Source organism: Salmo salar, chromosome 10, assembly GCF_965601325.2.
Source record: "Salmo salar chromosome 10, fSalSal1, whole genome shotgun sequence".
Lineage (NCBI taxonomy): Eukaryota > Metazoa > Chordata > Actinopteri > Salmoniformes > Salmonidae > Salmo > Salmo salar.
In genome coordinates, this window is record NC_138300.1 from 36,688,645 (window position 1) to 36,698,645 (window position 10,001).

General features: G+C 40.5%; 1 long non-coding RNA gene across 1 annotated transcript; it reads left to right on the forward strand.

Annotated features, from left to right (window-relative positions):
• The first annotated feature begins 596 nt into the window (after positions 1 to 596).
• LOC106560361 (uncharacterized) lies at positions 597 to 2,177 on the forward strand. Its single transcript, XR_001318582.3, has 4 exons — positions 597 to 684; positions 1,124 to 1,187; positions 1,294 to 1,361; positions 1,494 to 2,177. It is a non-coding gene; the product is annotated as an uncharacterized LOC106560361 (long non-coding RNA).
• The last annotated feature ends 7,824 nt before the right edge of the window (positions 2,178 to 10,001 follow it).

Below are 10,001 nucleotides of genomic sequence, written 5' to 3' on the forward strand. Positions count from 1 at the left end.
AAGAGTTCTTTGGGGTTCTATATTTAAGCAATATGTCATGAGGGGGTGTGGTATATGGCCAATATATCAGGGCCAAGGGCTGTTCTTCCACACGATGCAACAAGGAGTGCCTGGATACAGCCGTTAGCTGTGGTATATTGGCCGTACACCACAAACCCCAGAGGTGCCTTATTGCTATTATAAACTGGTTACCAACGTAATTAGAACAGTAAAAATATTTTTGGGATCATAACCGTGGTATACGGTCTGATATACCACAGCTTTCAGCCAATCAGCATTGAGGGCTCAAACCACCCAGTTTATAAAGAACCTTTTGATTCTTTGGATGAGATTAAAGAGCCCTACTAAAAAAGGTTATATATATATGGCAGGGGGAAGATCGAATTCATATTTCGCAACATTTTTGCCAAGGTCTGAGTGGCAAATGGCAAGGTTCATATAAACCTGTGCTGTTGGAAACTAAATGCTAGCTCGAAGCAAGAGGAAATAATCTGTTTAATAAAAGCATGCACTCAAAAAAATGGTTCTATGTAGAACCTTTTGGTCTATTCATAATGTAACTGCCATTCCAATTCAAAAACCAACTGGCATTCCAGCATGACCACGCAAGACAGACAGAGGATGGTGGTTGAACCAATTTGCAAGTATCCTACCAATATGCATGTTATTTTTCCATGTATAAAGGTAAGCAAAGTTTATTATTTAATTCGAATGTATGAAGCCAAAGTCATATGATAAACTATAAGCTAGATTTTTAGATTTTTTTATTTAACTAGGCAAGTCCGTTAAGAACAAATTCTTATTTAGAATGACAGCCTAGGAACAGTGGGTTAACTGCCTTGTTCAGGGGCAAAACGACAGATTTTCAGCTCAGGGATTCGATCTAGCAACCTTTCGGTTACTGGCCCAACGCTCTAACCACAAAGTTGAAATGTTATTTGAATTTGAGCACATTTGTAAGCTAGCTAGGCTACTAGGAAACATCTAGGCTACTTTAATTCACCACTTTACAAGCTAGCCAGCTAACTCTTTCAAATAAACATAACTTATTATGGTATGTGCCAAATAGAGCTACAGACCCAGCCTGATATTGGCAATTAGCTAATTTTTACTTATATTTCAGTGGTGTCAACTGAGGGGACTATGTGTCATGAAGCCATTAGAAGGCTGTTGCTGACTGAGAGGAGGTATGTATAAATGATTTATAATACATAATGTATAATAAGTCTTGGTGATTCAATAGCCTAGTTAATCATTACATGACTTTTAACACACTATGTATGTTTTTCTCAGTCTTGCAGTAGGCTAACCCAAAACTATAAAAGGATCTCTCTTTCGGCTGCTGCTGATGACAACTGCATGTAAGTTGTTCTTCTACATCATAATAATTATGTCTGTATAACATTTTGTCTTAATTTTGGAAGATTAACTCATGCTTATTTCTGAAGATCAACTCATGTTTTTGCTCCTTTTTTGTTCTTCTCTGGAACCAGTCAGGCGACAACCCATACTGTACTGGCCCAGCGGCTATGTCACGACTTCTACCAAAGTTGATGCCCCTCCTTGTTCGGGTGGTGCTCGGCGATCGACGTCACCGGTCTTCTAGCCACCATTGATCAGTTTTTCATTTTCCATTGGTTTTGTCTGGTCTCCTTACACACCTGTTTCTTATCCCAGTAATTACATGTTGTGTATTTAACCCTCTGTTTCTCCTCATATCCTTGTCGGTGATTGTTTGTTATGTTATGTACGTGTTGTTGATGTATCGGTGTGCGACGGGTTATTGTTTACCCGGAGAATTTTTCTACGTTGGTTTTGGAGTTAGTTCTTTTAATAAATACTCAATTTTTTAACCACTTTGGTTTCTCCTGCGCCTGACTTCCCTGCCACCTACATTCACGGATTATGACAGGCTAGGGAGTTAGACCCGTGGTCAAAAGGTTGACGGTTTGAATCCTGGGCCAGGCGCTGGGAAAAAAACAGGCGGAATTGATCTGACAACTGGAGGGCCGCTGGGTTCACATCCTCAAAACATTCCCCTACTGTTGGGCCCTTGAGTAAGGCCCTAACCCCACAGCATGTTCTTCATCCAGGGGCGCTGCGCTGCAGCTTGAACCTGTGCTAATCTCAACTCTATGTTTGTGGGTGTTGCGAACAAGAAGACACATTTTTGTTGTTCGGACAACGTTGCATTGTATTGTATTGTAAAGAAGTCAGCCAGAGTTGACGTGATCTATGTTTGCATATAATGACAATAAATTCTAAAAACTATGCTGGTATTGTTTTGTCCATTATTTAATTGTTTATTAAATTATATTCTTAGCTAAGAAATATTGCTATTTAATAGTAGTAGACATAATTAATAAATGGCACCATGCAGGGTTCTATATGGAACCATTTAGGTTCAGTGAGGAACCTTCTAGGGTGCTGATCAAAGAACCCTATAAAAGGGTTCTACAGTATATAGAACGTTTAGGGATGTCATATATGAAGCAAGCAATAGAACCCTTTTTGTTTTTATAAGGAACCTTTTTTCTAAGAGTAGCATACCTGTTTCACTCAAAGCACATATTTTGCCAAGTGGTGCGTGCTGTTGAGTTTTGGCATGAGAGAAAAATGTGACCATTTGTGCAATCATTCTTAAATCTCACAAGAAATTAGGTGCTGTTTTCAGTCTTGCAGTAAAGTAATATTATGATATTATATTCGGTTCTGTTATGTAGAATTCTATCATTATGTGATCTTGCATTCATTCAGCTTTGATCTGATTTTATTAAACGAGCACTGCACCATTCTCCATTCATCACTGAAATTTGCCAGAGTGGCCTGTTCTCTGGACAGCCGAACAAGTAGATCAGAGACTGAGCAGAGACTGCGCGTAAAGTAGAGAATCCGGCACATGCGCAGAAGCTTCAGACTTCTAGCTGTTAGGAAGAGGGTTCCAGAGAATTCGGATCCACAGCCACTCACTAAAAACTATTAGGAGAGAGTTAATTCTCAAATCAGCTGAGCTGACCTTCCTTTGTTCATTATATACTTGAATATCTAGCTCTATTCTCTTCTTCTCCTCTTGATTCATATTGCCAATTGTTTATATCGTGAGGGCATCATGTGTGAAATTACAATACATTAAATAATAGATAATAGATAATATTTCTACATATTTTATAGGAACTTTTCCTCTCTGTGCAGTGGAGGGATATAGCCACAAGGTGGTATATGATCTCTTCCTGTAGCACTTTGAATGGTGCCGTCTCAAATTAGACCTATTAAACACTGTTACATCAGCAATATGAAAATCATATTTTAATATGTAAAACGATTTTTTAAATACATATTATATGCTGTTTTAATTCCTAATATCAGTAAATATGGTATATTAGAGTCTTTAATACTCTTCAGAGATTAACCACCAGCCACTCATTGCCTGTGTGCTTATGCAGGGATTCAGCTTTATCAAATATTAATTCTTCTAAACTTGCTCTTTTAAGAAGATTTCTTTGATGTTACTTAATTTCGCACAGCCTGGGCAAAACTCTGCGTCTGGTGCTGGTATCCGTTGGAAAGTAGACCAAGGGGCATGATTCATTGATGAGTGGTGTAGAACCATAGACTCATATCTGTATTTTATATGCTTTAAAACTGTCATTAATACAATTCAGTTATAGAAATCAGAAAACAATTTGTTATTTTGCTCACTATCTCTGCTCCTATTTCTTCCTGTCTCAGAGTTCTAAGGTATGGATGTCTGGGATCGTTCTAGGGACAACTGTCTTCCCAACGTTTGTGTAAACGTTTGTGTAAACGTTTGTGTGCAGATAAACTCGTACACAATATCTGTTGTATCACAGCTGTGTCAAATGGGTTGTATATCAGTTGTACAACCTGAGCGTGTACTAGGCCTTTGTTGAGGTGAGCACATACTGTACAGACTGAAAGTTGGTATACATCGCATTTGGCAAGTCATTCTCACATATAATGACACCCATTAACAAATAGGCTGCAGTATCACAGTATAATGTCAATTAACCAGTTTAAATGTGGGTGCATGTTGGTTTCACTATGAAAAGGTCATATCAGTTACAGTATTTCTCAAATTTTTGTTTTTCTCAATTGCGAAAGCAACACACAAAGTGCTGTTGTCTTTTTTGTCTCCATGGTTATGGTATGTGTCTTGAATGTTACAGTCGATTTTAAATTTAGAAAGTTCTGCAAACATTGAGAGACATAGAATTGGCAATTAACTATATTTTGCTACTTCTTTTGGCCCTGCCCAAGCAAGAGCACACAGATTCAGTTTTGATCTTCCCTGCATTGTTTGGGGAGATATATTAGAGAGGCAAAACATAAAGTTTAAGGTTATCACCCAATTAAATTATTCATCATGGACAAGATCGTGATGTTGGCCCATGGAGTTTGGGAATTTATCTTTCTGTAAACAAGTTTAAGCAAACAGGATTGAAGTAAATTGCAAAGACGAAGGAGCTCTCTTTAGAGCTGCTGCGCTCTCTCCCTTTCATGTTGCCTGACTTGGGGGGCTGAACAATGTTAATCACATTGGGAAGACCTTGGGCAGGCAACGCAGCAGCCTGATTAGTTTCACTCACTTCAGACAAGGGCCGCTTTGGAAGTCTGCAATAATATTGTTTTCTTCTTCACTGGATATCTGAGGAAGAGAAATAAACAGAATACTTTAAATATCACCGATGTGTTTGTTCTCTTCAAAAGCGAGAAACATCTTGTGATTCTGTTTTGTGTTTTTTAGAGTGGGTGTCAGATGTTGGATGCATGCACTCATTATTTCAATAAGCCCATTTGGGCCTCAGTCTCATGCATTGCTCTCTATAAAGAGAATTGTGGATGACCCACCATATTCTCCAGTTAATGCAGCATTACAAAAGAATACTAGATGGCTGTGGATAGATAGGACTGAGGCTACGGTGGGACCAGGGACCCACTGTCCCCAGTCAGTCTGAATTGCAAACAAGACTTTTGCCCCAATTCCTGATGAAATGGTGTGGTTAAGTCCAAATAAATTGAGTCCTCTGGTAGATGGTGGAGCTGAGGGGGTTGAAGTAATTATATGGTATTTTTGTTTTGATATACAGTATGTTTTTGGGGCATCTTAAAAAATATCCTTGAAAATATTTGACTAAAAGGATGATTGATTGATAATCATAGAACACGTTTGGTTAGCTTTAGTGCAGTCAGATTGTGCTATTGTGCCTGTTAAGAGCGTTTGTTTTAATTGAAAAGGATTGGGGAATCAGTAGAACATCACCATGAGTGAAGCATGATGCAATGGGGCTGTGCTAATAACTCCCCAGTGATGAGAAGTTAGACAACTGTCTCCAACAGTTTGCCTCTTCACAATACTGATGTGACCCCATTAAATAACAAAGTGCATACAATATACACAATATGGTATATACAAAAGTATCTGGACACCCCTTCAAATGAGTGGATTCGGGTATTTCAGCCCCAACCATTGCTGACAGGTGTATAACATCGAGCACACAGCTATGCAATCTCCATAGACAAACATTGGTAGTAGAATGGCCTTACTGAAGAGCTCAGTGACTTTCAACGTGGCACCATCATAGAAGTCCACCTTTCCAACAAGTCAGTTCGTAAATGTCTGCCTTGCTAGAGCTTCCCCGGTCAACTGTAAGTGCTGGTATTGTGAAGTGGAAATGTCTAGGAGCAACAACGGCTCAGCCGCAAAGTGGTAGGCCACACAATCTCACAAAACAGGGCAGCCGAGTGCTGAACCACGTAGTGCGTCAAAATCGTCTGTCCTCGGTTGCAACACTCCCTACCGAGTTCCAAACTGCCTCTGGAAGCAACGTCAGCTCTAAAACTGTTTGTCGGGAACTTCATGAAATTAGTTAACATGGCCGAGCAGCTGCACACAAGCCTAAGATCACCATGCTCGATGCCAAGCGTCGGCTGGAGTGGTGTAAAGCTCGCCGCAATTGGACTCCGGAGCAGTGGAAACGTGTTCTCTGGAGTGATGAATCACGCTTCACCATCTGACAATCCGACGGACGAATCTGGGTTTGGAGGATGCCAGGAGAACGCTATCTGCCCCAATGCATAGTGCCAACTGTAAAGTTTGGTTGAGGAGGAATAATGGTCTGGGGCTGTTTTTCATGGTTGGGGTTTGGCCCCTTAGTTCCTGTGAAGGGAAATGTTAACGCTACAGCATACAATGACATTCTAAACAATTCTGCTTCCAACTTTGTGGCAACAGTTTGGGGAAGGCCCTTTCCTGTTTCAGCATGACAATGCCCCCGTGCACAAAGCGAGGTCCATACAGAAATGGTTTGTTGAAATCAGTGTGGAAGAACTTGACTGGCCTGCACAGTGCCATAACCTCAACCTCATCGAACACCTTTGGGATGAATTGGAACATCGACTGCGAGCCAGGCCTAATTGCCCAAAATCAGTGCCCAACCTCACTAATGCGCTTGCCACCTAATGGAAGCAAGTCCCTGCAGCAATGTTCCAACCTCTAGTGGAAAACCTTCCCAGAAGAGTGGCTGTAATAGCAGCAAAGGGGGGACCAAGTCCATATGATTTTGGAATGCGATGTTCGACAAGCAGGTGTCCACTTTTGGTCATGTAGTGAAGTCTTTGTGTGCTTGTTTGATTGTTTGGTGTGGTTGTCTCTGCCCAAAACTAGTGATGATGAGTAACCTTTCCTTGTGGAATGCAGGATAAGCAGGTTTGAACCTCGGTCGTAGCTTACATAAGCAGGGCTGAGTGGAAGAGAGGCCTAGAGTCGCAGAGCCATCTTGAGGACACCTTACAACATTGATGGATGAAGTGACAACATCAGGTAAAACTGAATTATAAAACACTGTGTGGAATAAGGTGGCCCACACGCAGACCTGTACTTAGGAAAAATTTGTTTCCGAGGTTACGGTCCACTAAGTGCTACGGTACTTCTATCCTAACGGTCTCCTCTCCCATTGCGAATAAATAGGACACTCAAAACCATATGAGCCATTTCAACTGAATTGAACCCCACAGACGCAGACTACACAACTGTTGAGTGAGGGGCGCGTGTGGGGGAGTCCAGACGACTGCAGACTGCATCCACGGGCCAAAGTCTGCATTCCTATGCATTTTCCATAGCAGCACACTACAGACCTGAGTAGGAGAGCACACTTACTGCTGCAGCTGGTTGTTCAGGAAGTTGCTTGGCCAAGTGTCTGTGTGGACCATGCCAGAGCAGTGGATGGGACTGGGAGGGCTCTCAGCCAGTGGAAGATAGAGTACACTGACACACTCTTACAAAACTCTTCTGCAAGAGACATTTACGCCACCACACCAGACTTCTCAAGAGCTGTTTGGTTTATGAAGAGAATAGATCCAACAGTAGTAAATTCTAGCTGACCACCATATAGAATCGATTTTCCAAATAAGGAAAAAAATATACAAAAATAACAAAACTGTTAAACAGATCCTTCATTTGCCTCGGTTACGTGCTAAGATAAATGTAAACAGATAAGTGTATAACTTCTGGTACATACAGGTCCCTTTTACTTAGTACATTGCTTGAGTGCACTCTGAATTCTGAAGACAACAACAGAAATGTGTTCCTGTTTTTGTCTGGTGATGCAAGTCAAAAATAACAGAGCCACCAAGATTCTGATGAGAGAGAGAAAGATCAATCTTGATAAACTCCCATATGTACTAGGTGAAGTATCACAGTGTGCCACCATAGCAGCAAGCTTGGTACCTAATGCCACAAGAAAAGGCCAACCAGTGGAGCACAAACACCATTGTAAATAAAACCTATATTTATCTGTTTATTTATCTCCCCTTTCATACTTCAACCATTTGCACATTGTTACAACACTGTACATAGCCAATAATATAACAATTGAAATGGTTGGTATTGTAAACATATGTTTCCCATGCCAATAAAGCCAATTGTTGTACAACTGAATGCATTCAACTGAAATGTGTCATCCGCATTTAGAGAGAGAGAGAGCGAGAGAGAGAAAGAGAGAGACAAGAAGGGGCTTTACGTCATAAAAAGGATTAGGATCTGGCAAATTAGTATCCAATTAGGATCTGGCAAAAAAATACTTGAATCATACTTGAATCAGCCCTTTATGGTTGTGAGGTCTGGGGTCCGCTCACCAACCAAGAATTCACAAAATGGGACAAACCCCAAATTGAGACTCTGCAAGCAGAATTCTGCAAAAATATCCTTTGTGTACAACATAAAACACTTAATAATGCATGCAGAGCAGAATTAGGCCGATACCAGCTAATTATCAAACTCCAGAAAAGAGACATTCAATTCTATAACCACCTAAAAGAAAGTGATTCCCAAACCTCCGATAACAAAGCCATCACCTACAGAGAGATGAACCTGGAGAAGAGTTCCCTAAGCAAGCTGGTCCTGGGGCTCTGTTCACAAACACAAACAGACCCCACAGAGCCCCAGGACAGCAACACAATTAGACCCAACCAAATCATGAGAAAACAAAAAGATAATTACTTGACAAATTGGAAAGAATCAACAAAAAAACTGAGCAAACTAGAACGCTATTTGGCCCTAAACAGAGAGTACATAGTGGCAGAATACATGACCGCTGTGACTGACCCAACATTAAGGAAAGCTTTGACTATGTACAGACTCAGTGAGCATAGCCTTGCTACTGAGAGAAGCCACCGTAGGCAGACCTGGCTCTCAAGAGAAGACAGGCTATGTGCACACTGCCCACAAAATGAGGTGGAAACTGAGCTGCACTTCCAAACCTCCTGCCAAATGTATGACCATATTTCAATCAGATTACAAAGACCCAGAAATAATTTGAAAAAAAATCAAATTTTGATAAACTCCCCTGTCTATTTGGTAAAATACCACAGTATGCAATCACAGCAGCAATATTTGTGACCTGTTGCCACAAGAAAAGGGCAACCAGTGAAGAACAAACACCATTGTAAATACAACCCATATTTCTGTTTATTTATTTTCCATTTTGTACTTTAACTATTTGCACATTGTTACAACACTGTATATAGACATAATATATGAAATGCCTCTATTATTTTGGAACTTTTGTGAGTGTAATGTTTACACTATATTATATGAATATAATTGAGAGAGTGACAGAGAGAGAGAGAGAGAGAGAGAGGAGAGAGAGAGAGAGAGAGAGAGAGAGAGAGAGAGAGAGAGAGAGAGAGAGAGAGAGAGATCTTGGTCGCTCTTGGAAGACTAAACACATCGAGGTTCTGCATCATGCTGACCATGGAGTTCTTAAGGATAACAGAAAACATATTCATTCCATATGATACAACATGGGAGGTGATTCATCTATTGCAGGAGAGATCACTCTCTCAACCTAAATACTATCAAGCACCTAATGACAGAATGATAATTCATCTAAGAAACAACCGTTTTTTCCTTTCTTTCTTACTTTCTCTCATAGACATTGTAGTGAAGTGTACATGAAATCATAGATGTTTTTGTGATCATGTAATTGTGGCATTTTGTCACCTATATCACCACAAGAGGGCGCTGTAGATGGACAAATCTTCTGGAATGGATTCTCTCTGTCCAGTCTGCAGTAAAGGGCGTCCAAGAGTTGCATGGTTAGTTACCTGGGCATATGTTGAGTGATGGACACATGCCATATCAACAGTTACTTATTTATATCCTATATGACATGTTATATGTGTTCATGTCAGTTCATTGGGACTCCTGAGTAGCTCAGTGGTCTAAGGCACTGCATCTCAGTGCAAGAGGTGTCATTGCAGTCCCTGGTTCAAATCAAGGCTACATCTATTATATTTTCTCTTTAGGCCTACAGTAGAGTTGTGACTGATTCTCAGTACAGTGCTGTTTTGGGTGGAAGGACATCTCAAGCGATTTTTTGAAAAAAATTAAGTTACCAAAATATATGTGTGTGTGTGTTTTTGGGCTTCTATGTGTGTGTGTGCGTGTGTGTGTTATCAGTCTCAACAGCTCAATTCCAGAG